The sequence below is a fragment of the Girardinichthys multiradiatus genome, chromosome 8, assembly GCF_021462225.1.
Source record: "Girardinichthys multiradiatus isolate DD_20200921_A chromosome 8, DD_fGirMul_XY1, whole genome shotgun sequence".
Taxonomy (NCBI): Eukaryota; Metazoa; Chordata; class Actinopteri; order Cyprinodontiformes; family Goodeidae; genus Girardinichthys; species Girardinichthys multiradiatus.
Genome location: NC_061801.1, coordinates 1,356,914 through 1,384,166, shown reverse-complemented (window position 1 = coordinate 1,384,166; position 27,253 = coordinate 1,356,914). Strand labels below are relative to the sequence as shown.

Here is a 27,253-nt window from a genome sequence, read left to right as displayed (position 1 = left end):
TCATATGTAGATAAGCTGCTGCACCAACAAACTATACTACAAAAGATGGCTGATGCCACCACAGAGTCAAACAAGGTGTTCAGACGTGCCCCGTGCACTCCTAAAGATCCCATTCTCCTCAGGAGGTAGTCTGCTCCAATCCTACCTGGAAAGAGCATTGGTGTTGTGACTCCACTCCAGTTTATTGTTCATGTGAACACCCAGATACTTATAAGAAACCACTTTCTCAATGTAAGTTCCCTGGTTGTTTTCACCAGGCTGAGTTTGGTGGGTCTGCACAAAAGAAAAGCTCTGTGAATAACTTTAAGCCCCAATACTTTTTCACTAAATTCTTGTAGAATTGTGCTTTATATAAAGAATTTATGTTGACCAGTTTGTTATTTAATCATTTAAATGTCAACTTTGCCTATATGAACAGCTATTTAAAAAAACAAAAGAGAACCTGTAAAGCTCATGCATGTCTTAAATGAGATTTGGGTGCAATTAACTTTTGTGCTGATGCACCCAAGAAAAAGGTTGGGTACACCAGTGCAACCAGAGCAAAATGTTAGTCTTGAGCCCAACATGTTTAATTGTATTTTAGAGTAGTCTGGGCTGATCTGCGTCCATCTTGAAACACTATAGATTGGTATAAAGATTGTCTTAGTAATTGCTTTGCTTCTCCTATAAAGTTATTGATAGTTTGCAAGTATGTGCTTTCAAATTATTTTGTATAAATTGTGAAGAAAACATTTTTTTCTGTTTTTATGACTTACTTGCTCAACTGAGATTAACCCATAATTTAGTTCAGAATCATTTTACAGAAAAATTCCACAAACACTTTCCAATTAAATGAAATGCATGAAATCACAATCAAGCATTATAGAGGTGCTGGAGTGTAGATTTAGTAAATATTGAATGAATAGTGACCTTTAAGTGCTATGAGATACAATTATGATTTTACTTGAATTATTACATCAGCATTTCTGACTAAGAAAATTAGTAATTTATATTTTAAAGTTTTCATTTAATCATAACTTGTACGGTGTTTAAGAAATGTATTATTCCACCTTTTAGAAGAAAAAACTTCTTTGTTTTTGTAGAAATTTTCCAAACACCTATTTAAAACTAAGAATGTTATTTATTTGGTAAATAAAGTTAAACGGCTAAATAGTACTGTTCTACGCATGATAACCCTTAAACTTTATAATTTCTAGAGCTCTTTGGTCTTGATAACAACTTCCACTTTATCTATTTTATTTAAATATATTACAGTCTTTGTTTTACAGGTTGTACAAAAAATAATGAAGTGGAAAACTAGTGTTAGAAATGTTACTGCAGTGGCCCAGACAGGGTGGTAAAAAAATTGGCTTCAGAACATAATTTCTATGGTTTTAGAGACAACAGTAGCTTGTCCTACGCACTTGGAACTGGATGGGGTTATAGGAGGTGTTCATTTTAGAAAAATGTAAATTTTATGTTATCAGATGATCCAACACCTTACACTCTGGGTCTTTTAAATTAATATTGTTTTAATGTTGTTTTTGGTGTCAGGCCCAAGGAAAGATGGCAGAAAAGTCAAGAGAGGTATGAATTCTTTATTTAATCAAATGATAATTTTGAGTTATTTACCCAACTTGTTTTCAAATGTTTGAAAAGGGATTAAAAAAAAACGCAAAAGGGCTTGCACAATCTAATCAAATGTTCCATGGTAATTGGTATTCAAATTTGAAATTATGATGTTGGCTGGGTATGCTACAACTACATGTAGTAGAGCCATGAATTCTCAGACTAATAGAATGGAAGTCAACCTCAGTGTCATTTTCACATAAATGAACACATTTTAAGGTCAGGTTTACACATGTTGAATTGATTATATACATCTTTAATAGCTGTTTTATTGTATTTTGATTGTTACAGTATGTGCTTAAATTAAACCCAATTGAAAGCCAAATTGAAAGCCACCGTGCAGTTGGGTGCTACCAACTGCACGGTGGCGCAGTTGGTAGCACTGTTGCCTTGCAGCAAGAAGGTCCTGGGTTCGATTCCCGTGCATGCGTGGGTTCTCACCGGGTACTCCGGCTTCCTCCCACAGTCCAAAGACATGCCTGCTAGGTTAATTGGTCACTCTAAAATTGACCTTAGGTGTATGAATGAGTGTGTGCATGGTTGTTTGTGTGTTGCCCTGCGATGGACTGGCGACCTGTCCAGGGTGTACCCTGCCTCTCGCCCATAGACTGCTGGAGATAGGCACCAGCTCCCCCGCGACCCACTATGGAATAAGCGGTAGAAAATGATTGACATGACTGACTGACTGAAAGCCAAATTTAAATGCCCGTGTCTTTTTAATGAGTAGATTTACTTGAATGTTTGATTTCATAAACAATAATTCCTTTATTACTGAATGTACATAAAACAAGTCATTTCCAAAATACTATATAAACTCATGAAAATCAATTTGTCACAAATCTCATTATAATTTGTTGCTTCTGTCAGTGGTATTTGCCCTCTATAAATGTTGATTAAGTTAATCAGAATAACTGAATTCAATTTTTAAATGAAGACTGACAACTGATATGGTATTCTGATAACTATTCACATATAATAGGACAGTTAAGAAATAAACAAATATAAGTGACGATATTAGAAGTGCAGTTAAAGTTGTTTTTAATTCAGTAATAATTCAAATGTGTTTTCCTACACAGTGGAGTGATATCCATGAGAACCAAGGTCAACTTTCCGAATCTGAATCATCCAGCTGCACAGGATTAGACCCAGACTACAAACCGGCTCCTAGTTCATTGGTATCCAGTGAAGAGGAAGATTTGAGCCCAACTGAAAGTTCGTCAAGTAAAAATCATCAAAGAGGCAAGTGCATAAACCCCACAATCTATTTAAAAAAACAATGGAAGCAGCGGAAGAATAACAGGGTGGACATAGCAAAATCATCTTTAACTGTAGACACTGGTAGAAGAAAGGATAACTGTAAAAGGATATGGGCGGAAGACTTGAGCCCAACCAAGGGTTCATCAAGTAAAAAGCGGCTGCGTGAAGAACATCTTGAAGACTCAGACACCAGCCTGAATACAGATGATCATAAAATAGACGAGGGCAAAAACCCCATGACCTATGTGAAAAGACACTTCAAACGGCACAAGAAAAACAGAGTGGACACAGCAAAATCATCTTTGACTGTAAAAATTTGTACAAAAAAGGATGACCGTAAAAGAATATGGGACAAAAAGCATTACTGCCTCTACTGTGGCCAGTCCCAGTCAAAGGTGTCCAGACACTTGCAAAGACGACATGGTGACATTAAAGATGTTGCTTATGCATTGAGCTTCCCTCTAAGATCTCAAGAAAGAAAGGTTCTTTTAGAACAGCTGCGCAACAAAGGGGACTTCAAACACAATGTAAAAGTTATTGAAGAACGCAGAGGACAAATAGTGACATGGAAGCAGCCATCTAATAAAGCCTCTGTCGCAGACTATTTACCCTGCTCATATTGCTTTGGGATGTTCCGAAAAACTGATTTGTGGAGACATCAGGCCTCATGCAAAATCAAAGACTTATGTGCGACAGATGACAGCAATGTCAGAAGACGAGTTCAGAGTCGTGCTGTACGCCTGCTTCCAATAGTAGCTTCTTCTGATGGATGTCAAACCATCATCAACAATATGAGACAAGATGATGTGTCTTTTCATGTCAGGAGTGATTCTCTAATTTGCAAATATGGCGAATCCTTATATGCAAAACATGGCCGTGTGAAATCTCGTCACCAGTACATCAGTCAAAGAATGAGGGAGCTTGGGCAATGTATGTTGGTTGCAAAAGATATGGACAAGACTGTCAAGGGACTTGAAGACCTGTGTGTACCATCCAGATTTCAGTTCGTTGTTGTTGCTGCAAAGCGCCTTACTGAACTTAGTCCAGGAAAACATGAGTACGGCAAACCTTCAACCGCAGTCAAAATTGGATTCTGTCTGAAAGGTGTGTTGGAAGTCCATGTTGGACAAACTCTCATCAATGATGATGACCTTGCAGAAAAGAAGGCAAAGAAATTCTTTGAACTTTTGGAGAAAAACTGGAAAAACTGTGTATCAATCAGTGCTCACGCAACCATTCAGGAAAAGCGATGGAATAAAGATGATGACATCCCTCTCACCAAAAATGTGATGGCTCTGAGGGACCATCTCAGACATGTGGAAGATGAAGCAAAGGGGATACTGATGGACCAAATGAATTTGGCAGCTTATAAGAAACTAAACAAGACAGTTCTCACACAGATCATCATTTTTAACAAGCGACGTGAAGGGGAGGCATCACGCTTGACTGTGGAGACTTACAAAAGAGCTAGTACCAGTCCTGTCAATGAGGACATTTTTGAAATCTTGTCCCCACTGGAAAAGGAGTTGAGCAAGCTTTTAACTCGCATTGAAATACGAGGAAAAAGAGGTAGAAAGGTACCAGTTTTCCTGATGGAGAGGATGAAGGACTCAATTGAGTTGTTGTTAAAAAGAAGAGAAGAAGCAGGTGTACAGGTCCTTCTCAAAATATTAGCATATTGTGATGAAGTTAATTATTTTCCATAATGTCATGATGAAAATTTAACATTCATATATTTTAGATTCATTGCACACTAACTGAAATATTTCAGGTCTTTTATTGTCTTAATACGGATGATTTTGGCATACAACTCATGAAAACCCAAAATTCCAATCTCACAAAATTAGCATATCATTAAAAGGGTCTCTAAACGAGCTATGAACCTAATCATCTGAATCAACGAGTTAACTCTAAACACATGCAAAAGATTCCTGAGGCCTTTAAAACTCCACGCCTGGTTCATCACTCAAAACCCCAATCATGGGTAAGACTGCTGACCTGACTGCTGTCCAGAAGGCCACTATTGACACCCTCAAGCAAGAGGGTAAGACACAGAAAGAAATTTCTGAACGAATAGGCTGTTCCCAGAGTGCTGTATCAAGGCACCTCAGTGGGAAGTCTGTGGGAAGGAAAAAGTGTGGCAGAAAACGCTGCACAACGAGAAGAGGTGACCGGACCCTGAGGAAGATTGTGGAGAAGGGCCGATTCCAGACCTTGGGGGACAATGCAGGAAATGGGCTACAGGTGCCGCATTCCCCAGGTCAAGCCACTTTTGAACCAGAAACAGCGGCAGAAGCGCCTGACCTGGGCTACAGAGAAGCAGCACTGGACTGTTGCTCAGTGGTCCAAAGTACTTTTTTCGGATGAAAGCAAATTCTGCATGTCATTCGGAAATCAAGGTGCCAGAGTCTGGAGGAAGACTGGGGAGAAGGAAATGCCAAAATGCCAGAAGTCCAGTGTCAAGTACCCACAGTCAGTGATGGTCTGGGGTGCCGTGTCAGCTGCTGGTGTTGGTCCACTGTGTTTTATCAAGGGCAGGGTCAATGCAGCTAGCTATCAGGAGATTTTGGAGCACTTCATGCTTCCATCTGCTGAAAAGCTTTATGGAGATGAAGATTTCATTTTTCAGCACGACCTGGTACCTGCTCACAGTGCCAAAACCACTGGTAAATGGTTTACTGACCATGGTATCACTGTGCTCAATTGGCCTGCACACTCTCCTGACCTGAACCCCATAGAGAATCTGTGGGATATTGTGAAGAGAACGTTGAGAGACTCAAGACCCAACACTCTGGATGAGCTAAAGGCCGCTATCGAAGCATCCTGGGCCTCCACAAGACCTCAGCAGTGCCACAAGCTGATTGCCTCCATGCCACGCCGCATTGAAGCAGTCATTTCTGCCAAAGGATTCCTGACCAACTATTGAGTGCATAACTGTACATGATTATTTGCTGGAGATAGGCACCAGCTCCCCCCGCGACCCACTATGGAATAAGCGGTAGAAAATGACTGACTGACTGACTGTTTTTTGTATTAAAAACACTTTTCTTTTATTGGTCGAATGAAATATGCTAATTTTGTGAGATAGGAATTTTGGGTTTTCATGAGCTGTATGCCAAAATCATCCGTATTAAGACAATAAAAGGAACAACTACACTGGATTACAGTTTTTTTTCAGCCTGTTCGACCTTACTCAACAATTCCTTGCCTTGCCACCAGTGACACTGTAGCATAGCAGAGACCTTTGCTAGACTGCATGGCCGTGTGGGACGGTTAAGCGTAAAGATAGTCATATGATAATTTTTCAATGTACTTAAATGCTTCTTTTAGGAGTTATACCTGGTCAGATACAACTAAAGAAAGTATGCAGGTTCTACTGAGACTTGAACTCAGATTACTGGATTCAGAGTCCAGAGTGCTAACCATTACACCATAAAACCCTTGACAGCTGTTTTTGTTGAAGGGTTTTAGGGATTCTTGATTTTGAAAATGCCAGCATGAGAAGTTAGCTGTGCATGTGGTAGATCACATAAGTCAAAATCTTATGTTGATGTGAAAAACTCTATGACAGTGAGAAGCTGCTTCTGTCTGGTGTCGAACCAGAGACCTTTTGCGTGTTAGGCAAACGTGATAACCACTACACTACAGAAACCCGCACTACGCAAGCAGTTCCCAACAACAAATCAAAAGTGTGATAAAGCACACTTTTGACAAACTTTTAAATCGCATTGCCAATTATTTTACTGTATTCTTCAAGGTGAATTATTAGTCATTTTATTCTCACACAGACCACATTACTTTGTAGATTAACACTCAGTCAAATTCCTATTTCTTACTGTTTTCTAATCTGATTCCATTTACACATCAGTTATGCACGGGAACAACTACACTATAGAAAATGTTACTTTGGGAAAACCTCAGGTGAAATGTCAAAAATTAAGCCAAGGCATCACTTCAATACAGGCTAAATGAAGTTCACTTTACTGTGATATAATACACCAAGGCTTTTCTTTGGCTCCTAATTCACAGACAATCATGGCGCCCCCATGACTAAAAACAGCCTCCAAATCAAATTGTTTCTGCATTTTGCCTGATAGAAAAAATAAAAGCACCACGACAACACCTAAACCAATGTTGCTCTTTTATGTTTTCTGTGACCCTGTGAAAATGAGTCAAATCCTTTTTGAAGAACAACCTCACTTAAACTGATTTACCCTTTCATGTGTACAGGAAAATTGTTCAAAAGCAGGGTCTAGAATTACAATGACACACCATGAATGAGTTGAAGGTTAAAGTGAGACCTAAAACCCTTGCAACCAATGTCTAGAGTGCTATGTATTGTATACATAACTAAGCTGTAGGATGGAGCTTTTCTTCTGCCTGTTCGACCTTCCTCAACAATTCCTTGCCTTGCCACCAGTGACACTATGGCAAAGCAGAGGCCTTTGCTAGACTGCATGGCCGTGTAGGACGGTTAAGCTAAAGCATAATGTCAGTCATATGATCATTTTTTTACTGTACTTAAATGGTTCTTTTAGGAGTTATACCTGGCCAGATACTACTAAAGAAAGTAAGCAGGTTCTATGGAGACTTGAATTCAGATCACTGGATTCGGAGACCAGAGTGCTAATCATTGAACCTTGAAACCATTTGGTTCTTGACTGGGTTTGGAGTTTGGGTGTTAATAGGTGTACCGGTTGTCTTTTATTTCCTACCTATTTATTGTAAATATGATTAACCCGTTGGATGAAGTTTTTCTTCAGCCTGTTCGACCTTCCACAATAATTTCTTGCCTTGCCACCAGTCACACTATGGTATAGCAGAGGTCTTTGCTAGACTGCATGGCCGTGTAGGACAGTTAAGCATAAAGACAGTCATATGATAATTTTTCAATGTATTTAAATGGTTCTCTTTGGAGTGATAATGGTAAAGAAATTAAGCAGGCTCTACTGAGACTTGAAATCAAAACACTGGATTCAGAGTGCTAACCACTGAACCTTGGAAGCATTGGTTAACTGTCTGGGTGTGGAGCTTGGGTGTTAACAGGTATACCGGTTGTCCTTTTTTTCCGTAGCTATCTATTGTATATATGATTAAGGCATTGGATTACAGTTTTTTTTCAGCCTGTTCAACCTTACTCAACAATTCCTTGCCTTGCCACCAGTGACACTGTAGCATAGCAGAGACCTTTGCTAGACTGCATGGCCGTGTGGGACGGTTAAGCATAAAGATAGTCATATGATAATTTTTCAATGTACTTAAATGCTTCTTTTAGGAGTTATACCTGGTCAGATACAACTAAAGAAAGTATGCAGGTTCTACTGAGACTTGAACTCAGATTACTGGATTCAGAGTCCAGAGTGCTAACCATTACACCATAAAACCCTTGACAGCTGTTTTTGTTGAAGGGTTTTAGGGATTCTTGATCTTGAAAATGCCAGCATGAGAAGTTAGCTGTGCATGTGGTAGATCACATAAGTCAAAATCTTATGTTGATGTGAAAAACTCTATGACAGTGAGAAGCTGCTTCTGTCTGGTGTCGAACCAGAGACCTTTTGCGTGTTAGGCAAACGTGATAACCACTACACTACAGAAACCCGCACTACGCAAGCAGTTCCCAACAACAAATCAAAAGTGTGATAAAGCACACTTTTGACAAACGTTTAAATCGCATTGCCAATTATTTTACTGTATTCTTCAAGGTGAATTATTAGTCATTTTATTCTCACACAGACCACATTACTTTGTAGATTAACACTCAGTCAAATTCCTATTTCTTACTGTTTTCTAATCTGATTCCATTTACACATCAGTTATGCACGGGAACAACTACACTATAGAAAATGTTACTTTGGGAAAACCTCAGGTGAAATGTCAAAAATTAAGCCAAGGCATCACTTCAATACAGGCTAAATGAAGTTCACTTTACTGTGATATAATACACCAAGGCTTTTCTTTGGCTCCTAATTCACAGACAATCATGGCGCCCCCATGACTAAAAACAGCCTCCAAATCAAATTGTTTCTGCATTTTGCCTGATAGAAAAAATAAAAGCACCACGACAACACCTAAACCAATGTTGCTCTTTTATGTTTTCTGTGACCCTGTGAAAATGAGTCAAATCCTTTTTGAAGAACAACCTCACTTAAACTGATTTACCCTTTCATGTGTACAGGAAAATTGTTCAAAAGCAGGGTCTAGAATTACAATGACACACCATGAATGAGTTGAAGGTTAAAGTGAGACCTAAAACCCTTGCAACCAATGTCTAGAGTGCTATGTATTGTATACATAACTAAGCTGTAGGATGGAGCTTTTCTTCTGCCTGTTCGACCTTCCTCAACAATTCCTTGCCTTGCCACCAGTGACACTATGGCAAAGCAGAGGCCTTTGCTAGACTGCATGGCCGTGTAGGACGGTTAAGCTAAAGCATAATGTCAGTCATATGATCATTTTTTTACTGTACTTAAATGGTTCTTTTAGGAGTTATACCTGGCCAGATACTACTAAAGAAAGTAAGCAGGTTCTATGGAGACTTGAATTCAGATCACTGGATTCGGAGACCAGAGTGCTAATCATTGAACCTTGAAACCATTTGGTTCTTGACTGGGTTTGGAGTTTGGGTGTTAATAGGTGTACCGGTTGTCTTTTATTTCCTACCTATTTATTGTAAATATGATTAACCCGTTGGATGAAGTTTTTCTTCAGCCTGTTCGACCTTCCACAATAATTTCTTGCCTTGCCACCAGTCACACTATGGTATAGCAGAGGTCTTTGCTAGACTGCATGGCCGTGTAGGACAGTTAAGCATAAAGACAGTCATATGATAATTTTTCAATGTATTTAAATGGTTCTCTTTGGAGTGATAATGGTAAAGAAATTAAGCAGGCTCTACTGAGACTTGAAATCAAAACACTGGATTCAGAGTGCTAACCACTGAACCTTGGAAGCATTGGTTAACTGTCTGGGTGTGGAGCTTGGGTGTTAACAGGTATACCGGTTGTCCTTTTTTTCCGTAGCTATCTATTGTATATATGATTAAGGCATTGGATTACAGTTTTTTTTCAGCCTGTTCAACCTTACTCAACAATTCCTTGCCTTGCCACCAGTGACACTGTAGCATAGCAGAGACCTTTGCTAGACTGCATGGCCGTGTGGGACGGTTAAGCATAAAGATAGTCATATGATAATTTTTCAATGTACTTAAATGCTTCTTTTAGGAGTTATACCTGGTCAGATACAACTAAAGAAAGTATGCAGGTTCTACTGAGACTTGAACTCAGATTACTGGATTCAGAGTCCAGAGTGCTAACCATTACACCATAAAACCCTTGACAGCTGTTTTTGTTGAAGGGTTTTAGGGATTCTTGATCTTGAAAATGCCAGCATGAGAAGTTAGCTGTGCATGTGGTAGATCACATAAGTCAAAATCTTATGTTGATGTGAAAAACTCTATGACAGTGAGAAGCTGCTTCTGTCTGGTGTCGAACCAGAGACCTTTTGCGTGTTAGGCAAACGTGATAACCACTACACTACAGAAACCCGCACTACGCAAGCAGTTCCCAACAACAAATCAAAAGTGTGATAAAGCACACTTTTGACAAACGTTTAAATCGCATTGCCAATTATTTTACTGTATTCTTCAAGGTGAATTATTAGTCATTTTATTCTCACACAGACCACATTACTTTGTAGATTAACACTCAGTCAAATTCCTATTTCTTACTGTTTTCTAATCTGATTCCATTTACACATCAGTTATGCACGGGAACAACTACACTATAGAAAATGTTACTTTGGGAAAACCTCAGGTGAAATGTCAAAAATTAAGCCAAGGCATCACTTCAATACAGGCTAAATGAAGTTCACTTTACTGTGATATAATACACCAAGGCTTTTCTTTGGCTCCTAATTCACAGACAATCATGGCGCCCCCATGACTAAAAACAGCCTCCAAATCAAATTGTTTCTGCATTTTGCCTGATAGAAAAAATAAAAGCACCACGACAACACCTAAACCAATGTTGCTCTTTTATGTTTTCTGTGACCCTGTGAAAATGAGTCAAATCCTTTTTGAAGAACAACCTCACTTAAACTGATTTACCCTTTCATGTGTACAGGAAAATTGTTCAAAAGCAGGGTCTAGAATTACAATGACACACCATGAATGAGTTGAAGGTTAAAGTGAGACCTAAAACCCTTGCAACCAATGTCTAGAGTGCTATGTATTGTATACATAACTAAGCTGTAGGATGGAGCTTTTCTTCTGCCTGTTCGACCTTCCTCAACAATTCCTTGCCTTGCCACCAGTGACACTATGGCAAAGCAGAGGCCTTTGCTAGACTGCATGGCCGTGTAGGACGGTTAAGCTAAAGCATAATGTCAGTCATATGATCATTTTTTTACTGTACTTAAATGGTTCTTTTAGGAGTTATACCTGGCCAGATACTACTAAAGAAAGTAAGCAGGTTCTATGGAGACTTGAATTCAGATCACTGGATTCGGAGACCAGAGTGCTAATCATTGAACCTTGAAACCATTTGGTTCTTGACTGGGTTTGGAGTTTGGGTGTTAATAGGTGTACCGGTTGTCTTTTATTTCCTACCTATTTATTGTAAATATGATTAACCCGTTGGATGAAGTTTTTCTTCAGCCTGTTCGACCTTCCACAATAATTTCTTGCCTTGCCACCAGTCACACTATGGTATAGCAGAGGTCTTTGCTAGACTGCATGGCCGTGTAGGACAGTTAAGCATAAAGACAGTCATATGATAATTTTTCAATGTATTTAAATGGTTCTCTTTGGAGTGATAATGGTAAAGAAATTAAGCAGGCTCTACTGAGACTTGAAATCAAAACACTGGATTCAGAGTGCTAACCACTGAACCTTGGAAGCATTGGTTAACTGTCTGGGTGTGGAGCTTGGGTGTTAACAGGTATACCGGTTGTCCTTTTTTTCCGTAGCTATCTATTGTATATATGATTAAGGCATTGGATTACAGTTTTTTTTCAGCCTGTTCGACCTTACTCAACAATTCCTTGCCTTGCCACCAGTGACACTGTAGCATAGCAGAGACCTTTGCTAGACTGCATGGCCGTGTGGGACGGTTAAGCGTAAAGATAGTCATATGATAATTTTTCAATGTACTTAAATGCTTCTTTTAGGAGTTATACCTGGTCAGATACAACTAAAGAAAGTATGCAGGTTCTACTGAGACTTGAACTCAGATTACTGGATTCAGAGTCCAGAGTGCTAACCATTACACCATAGAACCCTTGACAGCTGTTTTTGTTGAAGGGTTTTAGGGATTCTTGATTTTGAAAATGCCAGCATGAGAAGTTAGCTGTGCATGTGGTAGATCACATAAGTCAAAATCTTATGTTGATGTGAAAAACTCTATGACAGTGAGAAGCTGCTTCTGTCTGGTGTCGAACCAGAGACCTTTTGCGTGTTAGGCAAATGTGATAACCACTACACTACAGAAACCCGCACTACGCAAGCAGTTCCCAACAACAAATCAAAAGTGTGATAAAGCACACTTTTGACAAACGTTTAAATCGCATTGCCAATTATTTTACTGTATTCTTCAAGGTGAATTATTAGTCATTTTATTCTCACACAGACCACATTACTTTGTAGATTAACACTCAGTCAAATTCCTATTTCTTACTGTTTTCTAATCTGATTCCATTTACACATCAGTTATGCACGGGAACAACTACACTATAGAAAATGTTACTTTGGGAAAACCTCAGGTGAAATGACAAAAATTAAGCCAAGGCATCACTTCAATACAGGCTAAATGAAGTTCACTTTACTGTGATATAATACACCAAGTCTTTTCTTTGGCTCCTAATTCACAGACAATCATGGCGCCCCCATGACTAAAAACAGCCTCCAAATCAAATTGTTTCTGCATTTTGCCTGATAGAAAAAATAAAAGCACCACGACAACACCTAAACCAATGTTGCTCTTTTATGTTTTCTGTGACCCTGTGAAAATGAGTCAAATCCTTTTTGAAGAACAACCTCACTTAAACTGATTTACCCTTTCATGTGTACAGGAAAATTGTTCAAAAGCAGGGTCTAGAATTACAATGACACACCATGAATGAGTTGAAGGTTAAAGTGAGACCTAAAACCCTTGCAACCAATGTCTAGAGTGCTATGTATTGTATACATAACTAAGCTGTAGGATGGAGCTTTTCTTCTGCCTGTTCGACCTTCCTCAACAATTCCTTGCCTTGCCACCAGTGACACTATGGCAAAGCAGAGGCCTTTGCTAGACTGCATGGCCGTGTAGGACGGTTAAGCTAAAGCATAATGTCAGTCATATGATCATTTTTTTACTGTACTTAAATGGTTCTTTTAGGAGTTATACCTGGCCAGATACTACTAAAGAAAGTAAGCAGGTTCTATGGAGACTTGAATTCAGATCACTGGATTCGGAGACCAGAGTGCTAATCATTGAACCTTGAAACCATTTGGTTCTTGACTGGGTTTGGAGTTTGGGTGTTAATAGGTGTACCGGTTGTCTGTTATTTCCTACCTATTTATTGTAAATATGATTAACCCGTTGGATGAAGTTTTTCTTCAGCCTGTTCGACCTTCCACAATAATTTCTTGCCTTGCCACCAGTCACACTATGGTATAGCAGAGGTCTTTGCTAGACTGCATGGCCGTGTAGGACAGTTAAGCATAAAGACAGTCATATGATAATTTTTCAATGTATTTAAATGGTTCTCTTTGGAGTGATAATGGTAAAGAAATTAAGCAGGCTCTACTGAGACTTGAAATCAAAACACTGGATTCAGAGTGCTAACCACTGAACCTTGGAAGCATTGGTTAACTGTCTGGGTGTGGAGCTTGGGTGTTAACAGGTATACCGGTTGTCCTTTTTTTCCGTAGCTATCTATTGTATATATGATTAAGGCATTGGATTACAGTTTTTTTTCAGCCTGTTCGACCTTACTCAACAATTCCTTGCCTTGCCACCAGTGACACTGTAGCATAGCAGAGACCTTTGCTAGACTGCATGGCCGTGTGGGACGGTTAAGCGTAAAGATAGTCATATGATAATTTTTCAATGTACTTAAATGCTTCTTTTAGGAGTTATACCTGGTCAGATACAACTAAAGAAAGTATGCAGGTTCTACTGAGACTTGAACTCAGATTACTGGATTCAGAGTCCAGAGTGCTAACCATTACACCATAGAACCCTTGACAGCTGTTTTTGTTGAAGGGTTTTAGGGATTCTTGATTTTGAAAATGCCAGCATGAGAAGTTAGCTGTGCATGTGGTAGATCACATAAGTCAAAATCTTATGTTGATGTGAAAAACTTTATGACAGTGAGAAGCTGCTTCTGTCTGGTGTCGAACCAGAGACCTTTTGCGTGTTAGGCAAATGTGATAACCACTACACTACAGAAACCCGCACTACGCAAGCAGTTCCCAACAACAAATCAAAAGTGTGATAAAGCACACTTTTGACAAACGTTTAAATCGCATTGCCAATTATTTTACTGTATTCTTCAAGGTGAATTATTAGTCATTTTATTCTCACACAGACCACATTACTTTGTAGATTAACACTCAGTCAAATTCCTATTTCTTACTGTTTTCTAATCTGATTCCATTTACACATCAGTTATGCACGGGAACAACTACACTATAGAAAATGTTACTTTGGGAAAACCTCAGGTGAAATGACAAAAATTAAGCCAAGGCATCACTTCAATACAGGCTAAATGAAGTTCACTTTACTGTGATATAATACACCAAGTCTTTTCTTTGGCTCCTAATTCACAGACAATCATGGCGCCCCCATGACTAAAAACAGCCTCCAAATCAAATTGTTTCTGCATTTTGCCTGATAGAAAAAATAAAAGCACCACGACAACACCTAAACCAATGTTGCTCTTTTATGTTTTCTGTGACCCTGTGAAAATGAGTCAAATCCTTTTTGAAGAACAACCTCACTTAAACTGATTTACCCTTTCATGTGTACAGGAAAATTGTTCAAAAGCAGGGTCTAGAATTACAATGACACACCATGAATGAGTTGAAGGTTAAAGTGAGACCTAAAACCCTTGCAACCAATGTCTAGAGTGCTATGTATTGTATACATAACTAAGCTGTAGGATGGAGCTTTTCTTCTGCCTGTTCGACCTTCCTCAACAATTCCTTGCCTTGCCACCAGTGACACTATGGCAAAGCAGAGGCCTTTGCTAGACTGCATGGCCGTGTAGGACGGTTAAGCTAAAGCATAATGTCAGTCATATGATCATTTTTTTACTGTACTTAAATGGTTCTTTTAGGAGTTATACCTGGCCAGATACTACTAAAGAAAGTAAGCAGGTTCTATGGAGACTTGAATTCAGATCACTGGATTCGGAGACCAGAGTGCTAATCATTGAACCTTGAAACCATTTGGTTCTTGACTGGGTTTGGAGTTTGGGTGTTAATAGGTGTACCGGTTGTCTTTTATTTCCTACCTATTTATTGTAAATATGATTAACCCGTTGGATGAAGTTTTTCTTCAGCCTGTTCGACCTTCCACAATAATTTCTTGCCTTGCCACCAGTCACACTATGGTATAGCAGAGGTCTTTGCTAGACTGCATGGCCGTGTAGGACAGTTAAGCATAAAGACAGTCATATGATAATTTTTCAATGTATTTAAATGGTTCTCTTTGGAGTGATAATGGTAAAGAAATTAAGCAGGCTCTACTGAGACTTGAAATCAAAACACTGGATTCAGAGTGCTAACCACTGAACCTTGGAAGCATTGGTTAACTGTCTGGGTGTGGAGCTTGGGTGTTAACAGGTATACCGGTTGTCCTTTTTTTCCGTAGCTATCTATTGTATATATGATTAAGGCATTGGATTACAGTTTTTTTTCAGCCTGTTCAACCTTACTCAACAATTCCTTGCCTTGCCACCAGTGACACTGTAGCATAGCAGAGACCTTTGCTAGACTGCATGGCCGTGTGGGACGGTTAAGCGTAAAGATAGTCATATGATAATTTTTCAATGTACTTAAATGCTTCTTTTAGGAGTTATACCTGGTCAGATACAACTAAAGAAAGTATGCAGGTTCTACTGAGACTTGAACTCAGATTACTGGATTCAGAGTCCAGAGTGCTAACCATTACACCATAGAACCCTTGACAGCTGTTTTTGTTGAAGGGTTTTAGGGATTCTTGATTTTGAAAATGCCAGCATGAGAAGTTAGCTGTGCATGTGGTAGATCACATAAGTCAAAATCTTATGTTGATGTGAAAAACTCTATGACAGTGAGAAGCTGCTTCTGTCTGGTGTCGAACCAGAGACCTTTTGCGTGTTAGGCAAATGTGATAACCACTACACTACAGAAACCCGCACTACGCAAGCAGTTCCCAACAACAAATCAAAAGTGTGATAAAGCACACTTTTGACAAACGTTTAAATCGCATTGCCAATTATTTTACTGTATTCTTCAAGGTGAATTATTAGTCATTTTATTCTCACACAGACCACATTACTTTGTAGATTAACACTCAGTCAAATTCCTATTTCTTACTGTTTTCTAATCTGATTCCATTTACACATCAGTTATGCACGGGAACAACTACACTATAGAAAATGTTACTTTGGGAAAACCTCAGGTGAAATGTCAAAAATTAAGCCAAGGCATCACTTCAATACAGGCTAAATGAAGTTCACTTTACTGTGATATAATACACCAAGGCTTTTCTTTGGCTCCTAATTCACAGACAATCATGGCGCCCCCATGACTAAAAACAGCCTCCAAATCAAATTGTTTCTGCATTTTGCCTGATAGAAAAAATAAAAGCACCACGACAACACCTAAACCAATGTTGCTCTTTTATGTTTTCTGTGACCCTGTGAAAATGAGTCAAATCCTTTTTGAAGAACAACCTCACTTAAACTGATTTACCCTTTCATGTGTACAGGAAAATTGTTCAAAAGCAGGGTCTAGAATTACAATGACACACCATGAATGAGTTGAAGGTTAAAGTGAGACCTAAAACCCTTGCAACCAATGTCTAGAGTGCTATGTATTGTATACATAACTAAGCTGTAGGATGGAGCTTTTCTTCTGCCTGTTCGACCTTCCTCAACAATTCCTTGCCTTGCCACCAGTGACACTATGGCAAAGCAGAGGCCTTTGCTAGACTGCATGGCCGTGTAGGACGGTTAAGCTAAAGCATAATGTCAGTCATATGATCATTTTTTTACTGTACTTAAATGGTTCTTTTAGGAGTTATACCTGGCCAGATACTACTAAAGAAAGTAAGCAGGTTCTATGGAGACTTGAATTCAGATCACTGGATTCGGAGACCAGAGTGCTAATCATTGAACCTTGAAACCATTTGGTTCTTGACTGGGTTTGGAGTTTGGGTGTTAATAGGTGTACCGGTTGTCTTTTATTTCCTACCTATTTATTGTAAATATGATTAACCCTTTGGATGAAGTTTTTCTTCAGCCTGTTCGACCTTCCACAATAATTTCTTGCCTTGCCACCAGTCACACTATGGTATAGCAGAGGTCTTTGCTAGACTGCATGGCCGTGTAGGACAGTTAAGCATAAAGACAGTCATATGATAATTTTTCAATGTATTTAAATGGTTCTCTTTGGAGTGATAATGGTAAAGAAATTAAGCAGGCTCTACTGAGACTTGAAATCAAAACACTGGATTCAGAGTGCTAACCACTGAACCTTGGAAGCATTGGTTAACTGTCTGGGTGTGGAGCTTGGGTGTTAACAGGTATACCGGTTGTCCTTTTTTTCCGTAGCTATCTATTGTATATATGATTAAGGCATTGGATTACAGTTTTTTTTCAGCCTGTTCAACCTTACTCAACAATTCCTTGCCTTGCCACCAGTGACACTGTAGCATAGCAGAGACCTTTGCTAGACTGCATGGCCGTGTGGGACGGTTAAGCGTAAAGATAGTCATATGATAATTTTTCAATGTACTTAAATGCTTCTTTTAGGAGTTATACCTGGTCAGATACAACTAAAGAAAGTATGCAGGTTCTACTGAGACTTGAACTCAGATTACTGGATTCAGAGTCCAGAGTGCTAACCATTACACCATAGAACCCTTAACAGCTGTTTTTGTTGAAGGGTTTTAGGGATTCTTGATTTTGAAAATGCCAGCATGAGAAGTTAGCTGTGCATGTGGTAGATCACATAAGTCAAAATCTTATGTTGATGTGAAAAACTCTATGACAGTGAGAAGCTGCTTCTGTCTGGTGTCGAACCAGAGACCTTTTGCGTGTTAGGCAAATGTGATAACCACTACACTACAGAAACCCGCACTACGCAAGCAGTTCCCAACAACAAATCAAAAGTGTGATAAAGCACACTTTTGACAAACGTTTAAATCGCATTGCCAATTATTTTACTGTATTCTTCAAGGTGAATTATTAGTCATTTTATTCTCACACAGACCACATTACTTTGTAGATTAACACTCAGTCAAATTCCTATTTCTTACTGTTTTCTAATCTGATTCCATTTACACATCAGTTATGCACGGGAACAACTACACTATAGAAAATGTTACTTTGGGAAAACCTCAGGTGAAATGTCAAAAATTAAGCCAAGGCATCACTTCAATACAGGCTAAATGAAGTTCACTTTACTGTGATATAATACACCAAGGCTTTTCTTTGGCTCCTAATTCACAGACAATCATGGCGCCCCCATGACTAAAAACAGCCTCCAAATCAAATTGTTTCTGCATTTTGCCTGATAGAAAAAATAAAAGCACCACGACAACACCTAAACCAATGTTGCTCTTTTATGTTTTCTGTGACCCTGTGAAAATGAGTCAAATCCTTTTTGAAGAACAACCTCACTTAAACTGATTTACCCTTTCATGTGTACAGGAAAATTGTTCAAAAGCAGGGTCTAGAATTACAATGACACACCATGAATGAGTTGAAGGTTAAAGTGAGACCTAAAACCCTTGCAACCAATGTCTAGAGTGCTATGTATTGTATACATAACTAAGCTGTAGGATGGAGCTTTTCTTCTGCCTGTTCGACCTTCCTCAACAATTCCTTGCCTTGCCACCAGTGACACTATGGCAAAGCAGAGGCCTTTGCTAGACTGCATGGCCGTGTAGGACGGTTAAGCTAAAGCATAATGTCAGTCATATGATCATTTTTTTACTGTACTTAAATGGTTCTTTTAGGAGTTATACCTGGCCAGATACTACTAAAGAAAGTAAGCAGGTTCTATGGAGACTTGAATTCAGATCACTGGATTCGGAGACCAGAGTGCTAATCATTGAACCTTGAAACCATTTGGTTCTTGACTGGGTTTGGAGTTTGGGTGTTAATAGGTGTACCGGTTGTCTTTTATTTCCTACCTATTTATTGTAAATATGATTAACCCGTTGGATGAAGTTTTTCTTCAGCCTGTTCGACCTTCCACAATAATTTCTTGCCTTGCCACCAGTCACACTATGGTATAGCAGAGGTCTTTGCTAGACTGCATGGCCGTGTAGGACAGTTAAGCATAAAGACAGTCATATGATAATTTTTCAATGTATTTAAATGGTTCTCTTTGGAGTGATAATGGTAAAGAAATTAAGCAGGCTCTACTGAGACTTGAAATCAAAACACTGGATTCAGAGTGCTAACCACTGAACCTTGGAAGCATTGGTTAACTGTCTGGGTGTGGAGCTTGGGTGTTAACAGGTATACCGGTTGTCCTTTTTTTCCGTAGCTATCTATTGTATATATGATTAAGGCATTGGATTACAGTTTTTTTTCAGCCTGTTCGACCTTACTCAACAATTCCTTGCCTTGCCACCAGTGACACTGTAGCATAGCAGAGACCTTTGCTAGACTGCATGGCCGTGTGGGACGGTTAAGCGTAAAGATAGTCATATGATAATTTTTCAATGTACTTAAATGCTTCTTTTAGGAGTTATACCTGGTCAGATACAACTAAAGAAAGTATGCAGGTTCTACTGAGACTTGAACTCAGATTACTGGATTCAGAGTCCAGAGTGCTAACCATTACACCATAGAACCCTTGACAGCTGTTTTTGTTGAAGGGTTTTAGGGATTCTTGATTTTGAAAATGCCAGCATGAGAAGTTAGCTGTGCATGTGGTAGATCACATAAGTCAAAATCTTATGTTGATGTGAAAAACTCTATGACAGTGAGAAGCTGCTTTTGTCTGGTGTCGAACCAGAGACCTTTTGCGTGTTAGGCAAATGTGATAACCACTACACTACAGAAACCCGCACTACGCAAGCAGTTCCCAACAACAAATCAAAAGTGTGATAAAGCACACTTTTGACAAACGTTTAAATCGCATTGCCAATTATTTTACTGTATTCTTCAAGGTGAATTATTAGTCATTTTATTCTCACACAGACCACATTACTTTGTAGATTAACACTCAGTCAAATTTCTATTTCTTACTGTTTTCTAATCTGATTCCATTTACACATCAGTTATGCATGGGAACAACTACACTATAGAAAATGTTACTTTGGGAAAACCTCAGGTGAAATGTCAAAAATTAAGCCAAGGCATCACTTCAATACAGGCTAAATGAAGTTCACTTTACTGTGATATAATACACCAAGGCTTTTCTTTGGCTCCTAATTCACAGACAATCATGGCGCCCCCATGACTAAAAACAGCCTCCAAATCAAATTGTTTCTGCATTTTGCCTGATAGAAAAAATAAAAGCACCACGACAACACCTAAACCAATGTTGCTCTTTTATGTTTTCTGTGACACTGTGAAAATGAGTCAAATCCTTTTTGAAGAACAACCTCACTTAAACTGATTTACCCTTTCATGTGTACAGGAAAATTGTTCAAAAGCAGGGTCTAGAATTACAATGACACACCATGAATGAGTTGAAGGTTAAAGTGAGACCTAAAACCCTTGCAACCAATGTCTAGAGTGCTATGTATTGTATACATAACTAAGCTGTAGGATGGAGCTTTTCTTCAGCCTGTTCGACCTTCCTCAACAATTCCTTGCCTTGCCACCAGTGACACTATGGCAAAGCAGAGGCCTTTGCTAGACTGCATGGCCGTGTAGGACGGTTAAGCTAAAGCATAATGTCAGTCATATAATCATTTATTTACTATACTTAAATGGTTCTTTTAGGAGTTATACCTGGCCAGATACTACTAAAGAAAGAAAGCAGGTTCTATGGAGACTTGAATTCAGATCACTGGATTCGGAGACCAGAGTGCTAATCATTGAACCTTGAAACCATTTGGTTCTTGACTGGGTTTGGAGTTTGGGTGTTAATAGGTGTACCGGTTGTCTTTTATTTCCTACCTATTTATTGTAAATATGATTAACCCGTTGGATGGAGCTTTTCTTCAGCCTGTTCAACCTTACTCAACAATTCCTTGCCTTGCCACCAGTGACACTGTAGCATAGCAGAGACCTTTGCTAGACTGCATGGCCGTGTGGGACGGTTAAGCGTAAAGATAGTCATATGATAATTTTTCAATGTACTTAAATGCTTCTTTTAGGAGTTATACCTGGTCAGATACAACTAAAGAAAGTATGCAGGTTCTACTGAGACTTGAACTCAGATTACTGGATTCAGAGTCCAGAGTGCTAACCATTACACCATAGAACCCTTGACAGCTGTTTTTGTTGAAGGGTTTTAGGGATTCTTGATTTTGAAAATGCCAGCATGAGAAGTTAGCTGTGCATGTGGTAGATCACATAAGTCAAAATCTTATGTTGATGTGAAAAACTCTATGACAGTGAGAAGCTGCTTCTGTCTGGTGTCGAACCAGAGACCTTTTGCGTGTTAGGCAAATGTGATAACCACTACACTACAGAAACCCGCACTACGCAAGCAGTTCCCAACAACAAATCAAAAGTGTGATAAAGCACACTTTTGACAAACGTTTAAATCGCATTGCCAATTATTTTACTGTATTCTTCAAGGTGAATTATTAGTCATTTTATTCTCACACAGACCATATTACTTTGTAGATTAACACTCAGTCAAATTCCTATTTCTTACTGTTTTCTAATCTGATTCCATTTACACATCAGTTATGCACGGGAACAACTACACTATAGAAAATGTTACTTTGGGAAAACCTCAGGTGAAATGTCAAAAATTAAGCCAAGGCATCACTTCAATACAGGCTAAATGAAGTTCACTTTACTATGATATAATACACCAAGGCTTTTCTTTGGCTCCTAATTCACAGACAATCATGGCGCCCCCATGACTAAAAACAGCCTCCAAATCAAATTGTTTCTGCATTTTGCCTGATAGAAAAAATAAAAGCACCACGACAACACCTAAACCAATGTTGCTCTTTTATGTTTTCTGTGACCCTGTGAAAATGAGTCAAATCCTTTTTGAAGAACAACCTCACTTAAACTGATTTACCCTTTCATGTGTACAGGAAAATTGTTCAAAAGCAGGGTCTAGAATTACAATGACACACCATGAATGAGTTGAAGGTTAAAGTGAGACCTAAAACCCTTGCAACCAATGTCTAGAGTGCTATGTATTGTATACATAACTAAGCTGTAGGATGGAGCTTTTCTTCTGCCTGTTCGACCTTCCTCAACAATTCCTTGCCTTGCCACCAGTGACACTATGGCAAAGCAGAGGCCTTTGCTAGACTGCATGGCCGTGTAGGACGGTTAAGCTAAAGCATAATGTCAGTCATATGATCATTTTTTTACTGTACTTAAATGGTTCTTTTAGGAGTTATACCTGGCCAGATACTACTAAAGAAAGTAAGCAGGTTCTATGGAGACTTGAATTCAGATCACTGGATTCGGAGACCAGAGTGCTAATCATTGAACCTTGAAACCATTTGGTTCTTGACTGGGTTTGGAGTTTGGGTGTTAATAGGTGTACCGGTTGTCTTTTATTTCCTACCTATTTATTGTAAATATGATTAACCCTTTGGATGAAGTTTTTCTTCAGCCTGTTCGACCTTCCACAATAATTTCTTGCCTTGCCACCAGTCACACTATGGTATAGCAGAGGTCTTTGCTAGACTGCATGGCCGTGTAGGACAGTTAAGCATAAAGACAGTCATATGATAATTTTTCAATGTATTTAAATGGTTCTCTTTGGAGTGATAATGGTAAAGAAATTAAGCAGGCTCTACTGAGACTTGAAATCAAAACACTGGATTCAGAGTGCTAACCACTGAACCTTGGAAGCATTGGTTAACTGTCTGGGTGTGGAGCTTGGGTGTTAACAGGTATACCGGTTGTCCTTTTTTTCCGTAGCTATCTATTGTATATACAGGTCCTTCTCAAAATATTAGCATATTGTGATAAAGTTAATTATTTTCCATAATGTAATGATGAAAATTTAACATTCATATATTTTAGATTCATTGCACACTAACTGAAATATTTCAGGTCTTTTATTGTCTTAATACGGATGATTGTGGCATACAGCTCATGAAAACCCAAAATTCCTATCTCACAAAATTAGCATATTTCATCCGACCAATAAAAGAAAAGTGTTTTTAATACAAAAAACGTCAACCTTCAAATAATCATGTACAGTTATGCATTCAATACTTGGTCGGGAATCCTTTTGCAGAAATGACTGCTTCAATGCAGCGTGGCATGGAGGCAATCAGCCTGTGGCACTGCTGAGGTCTTATGGAGGCCCAGGATGCTTCGATAGCGGCCTTTAGCTCATCCAGAGTGTTGGGTCTTGAGTCTCTCAACGTTCTCTTCACAATATCCCACAGATTCTCTATGGGGTTCAGGTCAGGAGAGTTGGCAGACCAATTGAGCACAGTGATACCATGGTCAGTAAACCATTTACCAGTGGTTTTGGCACTGTGAGCAGGTGCCAGGTCGTGTTGAAAAATGAAATCTTCATCTCCATAAAGCTTTTCAGCAGATGGAAGCATGAAGTGCTCCAAAATCTCCTGATAGCTAGCTGCATTGACCCTGCCCTTGATAAAACACAGTGGACTAACACCAGCAGCTGACACAGCACCCCAGACCATCACTGACTGTGGGTACTTGACACTGGACTTCTGGCATTTTGGCATTTCCTTCTCCCTAGTCTTCCTCCAGACTCTGGCACCTTGATTTCTGAATGACATGCAGAATTTGCTTTCATCCGAAAAAAGTACTTTGGACCACTGAGCAACAGTGCAGTGCTGCTTCTCTGTAGCTCAGGTCAGGCGCTTCTGCCGCTGTTTCTGGTTCAAAAGTGGCTTGACCTGGGGAATGCGGCACCTGTAGCCCATTTCCTGCACACGCCTGTGCACGGTGGCTCTGGATGTTTCTACTCCAGACTCAGTCCACTGCTTCCGCAGGTCCCCCAAGGTCTGGAATCGGCCCTTCTCCACAATCTTCCTCAGGGTCCGGTCACCTCTTCTCGTTGTGCAGCGTTTTCTGCCACACTTTTTCCTTCCCACAGACTTCCCACTGAGGTGCCTTGATACAGCACTCTGGGAACAGCCTACTCGTTCAGAAATTTCTTTCTGTGTCTTACCCTCTTGCTTGAGGGTGTCAATAGTGGCCTTCTGGACAGCAGTCTGGTCAGCAGTCTTACCCATGATTGGGGTTTTGAGTGATGAACCAGGCTGGGAGTTTTAAAGGCCTCAGGAATCTTTTGCAGGTGTTTAGAGTTAACTCGTTGATTCAGATGATTAGGTTCATAGCTCGTTTAGAGACCCTTTTAATGATGTGCTAATTTTGTGAGATAGGAATTTTGGGTTTTCATGAGCTGTATGCCAAAATCATCCGTATTAAGACAATAAAAGACCTGAAATATTTCAGTTAGTGTGCAATTAATCTAAAATATATGAATGTTAAATTTTCATCATTACATTATGGAAAATAATGAACTTTACCACAATATGCTAATATTTTGAGAAGGACCTGTATGATTAAGGCATTGGATTACAGTTTTTTTTCAGCCTGTTCGACCTGACTCAACAATTCCTTGCCGTGCCACCAGTGACACTGTAGCATAGCAGAGACCTTTGCTAGACTGCATGGCCGTGTGGGACGGTTAAGCGTAAAGATAGTCATATGATAATTTTTCAATGTACTTAAATGCTTCTTTTAGGAGTTATACCTGGTCAGATACAACTAAAGAAAGTATGCAGGTTCTACTGAGACTTGAACTCAGATTACTGGATTCAGAGTCCAGAGTGCTAACCATTACACCATAGAACCCTTGACAGCTGTTTTTGTTGAAGGGTTTTAGGGATTCTTGATTTTGAAAATGCCAGCATGAGAAGTTAGCTGTGCATGTGGTAGATCACATAAGTCAAAATCTTATGTTGATGTGAAAAACTCTATGACAATGAGAAGCTGCTTTTGTCTGGTGTCGAACCAGAGACCTTTTGCGTGTTAGGCAAACGTGATAACCACTACACTACAGAAACCCGCACTACGCAAGCAGTTCCCAACAACAAATCAAAAGTGTGATAAAGCACACTTTTGACAAACGTTTAAATCGCATTGCCAATTATTTTACTGTATTCTTCAAGGTGAATTATTAGTCATTTTATTCTCACACAGACCACATTACTTTGTAGATTAACACTCAGTCAAATTCCTATTTCTTACTGTTTTCTAATCTGATTCCATTTACACATCAGTTATGCATGGGAACAACTACACTATAGAAAATGTTACTTTGGGAAAACCTCAGGTGAAATGTCAAAAATTAAGCCAAGGCATCACTTCAATACAGGCTAAATGAAGTTCACTTTACTGTGATATAATACACCAAGGCTTTTCTTTGGCTCCTAATTCACAGACAATCATGGTGCCCCCATGACTAAAAACAGCCTCCAAATCAAATTGTTTCTGCATTTTGCCTGATAGAAAAAATAAAAGCACCACGACAACACCTAAACCAATGTTGCTCTTTTATGTTTTCTGTGACCCTGTGAAAATGAGTCAAATCCTTTTTGAAGAACAACCTCACTTAAACTGATTTACCCTTTCATGTGTACAGGAAAATTGTTCAAAAGCAGGGTCTAGAATTACAATGACACAACATGAATGAGTTGAAGGTTAAAGTGAGACCTAAAACCCTTGCAACCAATGTCTAGAGTGCTATGTATTGTATACATAACTAAGCTGTAGGATGGAGCTTTTCTTCAGCCTGTTCGACCTTCCTCAACAATTCCTTGCCTTGCCACCAGTGACACTATGGCAAAGCAGAGGCCTTTGCTAGACTGCATGGCCGTGTAGGACGGTTAAGCTAAAGCATAATGTCAGTCATATAATCATTTATTTACTGTACTTAAATGGTTCTTTTAGGAGTTATACCTGGCCAGATACTACTAAAGAAAGAAAGCAGGTTCTATGGAGACTTGAATTCAGATCACTGGATTCGGAGACCAGAGTGCTAATCATTGAACCTTGAAACCATTTGGTTCTTGACTGGGTTTGGAGTTTGGGTGTTAATAGGTGTACCGGTTGTCTTTTATTTCCTACCTATTTATTGTAAATATGATTAACCCGTTGGATGGAGCTTTTCTTCAGCCTGTTCAACCTTACTCAACAATTCCTTGCCTTGCCACCAGTGACACTGTAGCATAGCAGAAACCTTTGCTAGACTGCATGGCCGTGTGGGACGGTTAAGCGTAAAGATAGTCATATGATAATTTTTCAATGTACTTAAATGCTTCTTTTAGGAGTTATACCTGGTCAGATACAACTAAAGAAAGTATGCAGGTTCTACTGAGACTTGAACTCAGATTACTGGATTCAGAGTCCAGAGTGCTAACCATTACACCATAGAACCCTTGACAGCTGTTTTTGTTGAAGGGTTTTAGGGATTCTTGATTTTGAAAATGCCAGCATGAGAAGTTAGCTGTGCATGTGGTAGATCACATAAGTCAAAATCTTATGTTGATGTGAAAAACTCTATGACAGTGAGAAGCTGCTTCTGTCTGGTGTCGAACCAGAGACCTTTTGCGTGTTAGGCAAACGTGATAACCACTACACTACAGAAACCCGCACTACGCAAGCAGTTCCCAACAACAAATCAAAAGTGTGATAAAGCACACTTTTGACAAACGTTTAAATCGCATTGCCAATTATTTTACTGTATTCTTCAAGGTGAATTATTAGTCATTTTATTCTCACACAGACCACATTACTTTGTAGATTAACACTCAGTCAAATTCCTATTTCTTACTGTTTTCTAATCTGATTCCATTTACACATCAGTTATGCACGGGAACAACTACACTATAGAAAATGTTACTTTGGGAAAACCTCAGGTGAAATGTCAAAAATTAAGCCAAGGCATCACTTCAATACAGGCTAAATGAAGTTCACTTTACTATGATATAATACACCAAGGCTTTTCTTTGGCTCCTAATTCACAGACAATCATGGCGCCCCC

The 27,253-nt window shown here is 39.2% G+C and overlaps 22 non-coding genes across 22 annotated transcripts; all 22 read right to left on the bottom strand.

Annotated features, from left to right (window-relative positions):
• Positions 1–6,233: 6,233 nt before the first annotated feature.
• Positions 6,234–6,305, bottom strand: trnaq-cug. The gene has a single exon. It is a non-coding gene; the product is annotated as a tRNA-Gln (tRNA).
• A 139-nt stretch (positions 6,306–6,444) lies between these two features.
• Positions 6,445–6,517, bottom strand: trnav-aac. Its single transcript has one exon. It is a non-coding gene; the product is annotated as a tRNA-Val (tRNA).
• Positions 6,518–8,178: 1,661 nt separating this feature from the next.
• Positions 8,179–8,250, bottom strand: trnaq-cug. Its single transcript has one exon. It is a non-coding gene; the product is annotated as a tRNA-Gln (tRNA).
• A 139-nt stretch (positions 8,251–8,389) lies between these two features.
• trnav-aac lies at positions 8,390–8,462 on the bottom strand. Its single transcript has one exon. It is a non-coding gene; the product is annotated as a tRNA-Val (tRNA).
• Positions 8,463–10,123: 1,661 nt separating this feature from the next.
• trnaq-cug lies at positions 10,124–10,195 on the bottom strand. The gene has a single exon. It is a non-coding gene; the product is annotated as a tRNA-Gln (tRNA).
• Positions 10,196–10,334: 139 nt separating this feature from the next.
• On the bottom strand, positions 10,335–10,407 carry trnav-aac. Its single transcript has one exon. It is a non-coding gene; the product is annotated as a tRNA-Val (tRNA).
• A 1,661-nt stretch (positions 10,408–12,068) lies between these two features.
• On the bottom strand, positions 12,069–12,140 carry trnaq-cug. The gene has a single exon. It is a non-coding gene; the product is annotated as a tRNA-Gln (tRNA).
• A 139-nt stretch (positions 12,141–12,279) lies between these two features.
• trnav-aac lies at positions 12,280–12,352 on the bottom strand. Its single transcript has one exon. It is a non-coding gene; the product is annotated as a tRNA-Val (tRNA).
• Positions 12,353–14,013: 1,661 nt separating this feature from the next.
• On the bottom strand, positions 14,014–14,085 carry trnaq-cug. The gene has a single exon. It is a non-coding gene; the product is annotated as a tRNA-Gln (tRNA).
• Positions 14,086–14,224: 139 nt separating this feature from the next.
• Positions 14,225–14,297, bottom strand: trnav-aac. Its single transcript has one exon. It is a non-coding gene; the product is annotated as a tRNA-Val (tRNA).
• Positions 14,298–15,958: 1,661 nt separating this feature from the next.
• trnaq-cug lies at positions 15,959–16,030 on the bottom strand. Its single transcript has one exon. It is a non-coding gene; the product is annotated as a tRNA-Gln (tRNA).
• Positions 16,031–16,169: 139 nt separating this feature from the next.
• Positions 16,170–16,242, bottom strand: trnav-aac. Its single transcript has one exon. It is a non-coding gene; the product is annotated as a tRNA-Val (tRNA).
• Positions 16,243–17,903: 1,661 nt separating this feature from the next.
• Positions 17,904–17,975, bottom strand: trnaq-cug. The gene has a single exon. It is a non-coding gene; the product is annotated as a tRNA-Gln (tRNA).
• A 139-nt stretch (positions 17,976–18,114) lies between these two features.
• trnav-aac lies at positions 18,115–18,187 on the bottom strand. The gene has a single exon. It is a non-coding gene; the product is annotated as a tRNA-Val (tRNA).
• A 1,661-nt stretch (positions 18,188–19,848) lies between these two features.
• trnaq-cug lies at positions 19,849–19,920 on the bottom strand. The gene has a single exon. It is a non-coding gene; the product is annotated as a tRNA-Gln (tRNA).
• A 139-nt stretch (positions 19,921–20,059) lies between these two features.
• On the bottom strand, positions 20,060–20,132 carry trnav-aac. Its single transcript has one exon. It is a non-coding gene; the product is annotated as a tRNA-Val (tRNA).
• A 1,301-nt stretch (positions 20,133–21,433) lies between these two features.
• On the bottom strand, positions 21,434–21,505 carry trnaq-cug. Its single transcript has one exon. It is a non-coding gene; the product is annotated as a tRNA-Gln (tRNA).
• Positions 21,506–21,644: 139 nt separating this feature from the next.
• On the bottom strand, positions 21,645–21,717 carry trnav-aac. The gene has a single exon. It is a non-coding gene; the product is annotated as a tRNA-Val (tRNA).
• Positions 21,718–24,990: 3,273 nt separating this feature from the next.
• On the bottom strand, positions 24,991–25,062 carry trnaq-cug. Its single transcript has one exon. It is a non-coding gene; the product is annotated as a tRNA-Gln (tRNA).
• Positions 25,063–25,201: 139 nt separating this feature from the next.
• On the bottom strand, positions 25,202–25,274 carry trnav-aac. Its single transcript has one exon. It is a non-coding gene; the product is annotated as a tRNA-Val (tRNA).
• Positions 25,275–26,575: 1,301 nt separating this feature from the next.
• On the bottom strand, positions 26,576–26,647 carry trnaq-cug. The gene has a single exon. It is a non-coding gene; the product is annotated as a tRNA-Gln (tRNA).
• Positions 26,648–26,786: 139 nt separating this feature from the next.
• On the bottom strand, positions 26,787–26,859 carry trnav-aac. The gene has a single exon. It is a non-coding gene; the product is annotated as a tRNA-Val (tRNA).
• Positions 26,860–27,253: the final 394 nt, after the last annotated feature.